Source organism: Vigna radiata, unplaced genomic scaffold, assembly GCF_000741045.1.
Source record: "Vigna radiata var. radiata cultivar VC1973A unplaced genomic scaffold, Vradiata_ver6 scaffold_195, whole genome shotgun sequence".
NCBI lineage: Eukaryota > Viridiplantae > Streptophyta > Magnoliopsida > Fabales > Fabaceae > Vigna > Vigna radiata.
The window spans coordinates 442,216-443,529 of record NW_014542195.1 but is presented as its reverse complement, the minus strand read 5'-3'; positions in this window follow the sequence as shown (position 1 = coordinate 443,529).

Sequence of the window (1,314 nt, the reverse complement as noted above, 5' to 3'; positions counted from 1 at the left end):
AAAGTCAAGACTCTTCACTTGGACATTTCAAATTTAATTACATTGTAACTTAGTAGTATAAAATATTTTTAATTGAACTTATGCACAATGGGCCATTTTGACAAAAATATGAGGGCCCAAAATTGTAGGACACTTGGCCTAGGGTTCCCTTTTATTTTAGGGTGGACCCCACCCTTATTAGGAGGGACACATGGCCCCTTAGAATAGCACCGGCCGTCACTTGGTGGTGCAGAGAATTTTGGCTGCAGTGTTTGGAGACTCTCGGCAATTGTGTATTGGGAGGTTGCCACTCAACTTTTTATTATTCAGGGGCTAGAACGGTTTTCCATTTTTCTTTGAAAAACATGTATTGGCATTTTGATGATGGATGGATGAAGGAATCATATGCTTCCAGCTGCCACTTTGCTTTTGTTTTGTAACGTTTTCTAAGAGCCTTCAAATGTTTCTTCTTTCTTTTGATTCCAGTGCAAGGTCTCGGTGATGAATGATTAAGGAGGGCTTATTCAATTTTCTTTTTTTTCTCCATGTGCATTGACGTTTAGCAGAGGAGTTATTTAAGTATTTTATGGTTTTATATTCTGTTTTTTTTTTGGGAATAGATTCAACTTGCATTTATTATTATTCTGGATGGAAAATGGTAATTTGGTATGGTGCACGATAATAGAAGCAGTTGCAATGGAGATTCATTTTGTGAGATGCTAAATCATTTTGGTTTTAAGAGAAATAGCTGGAATTCTCTTTCTTTGCTAGAGACAAATTCCATATCAATGGAATTCTTTTTTTTTTTATTCCAAAAGAATGTTGATTCACTTCCTTGAAGTTTGGGACTGTGATTAATTTCTTTTTCCTGGAGCTGCTTCATTTGTCTTTAGCACATGGGATTTAATTTTTTTTATTATTTTTTTTGGTCTTATGGAGGAAACGGTGAGGTGCTGCTGCATCTTTAATTACTTTAGTTGGATAGGAATTTTCATTGCATTCTAGTTAGTCACGACTAATATTGTGATTTTTAGAAGCACCGGTAATTTTTTTTTTGTTTTTTTAGTGACTTATCTTTAATTTTAGTCTTCACTTTAATGTTTTCAACTGAACTAGTTAGATTTAATTTGCGTGTTTTAATTTAGTCTTATTGCATTCATAAAACACTTTCAACCCTCCCCCCACTACGTGTCTGACCTAATTCTTGAACCGCAAAATTGGTCCTTGAGAGACGACCTAGGAGTCACTTCCTAGTCTATACTACATTTCTCTTATGCTCATTAAATTTGCATGGGGTGCGACACCCATCACTCGACCTGCTTCTTCTTTGCCGCC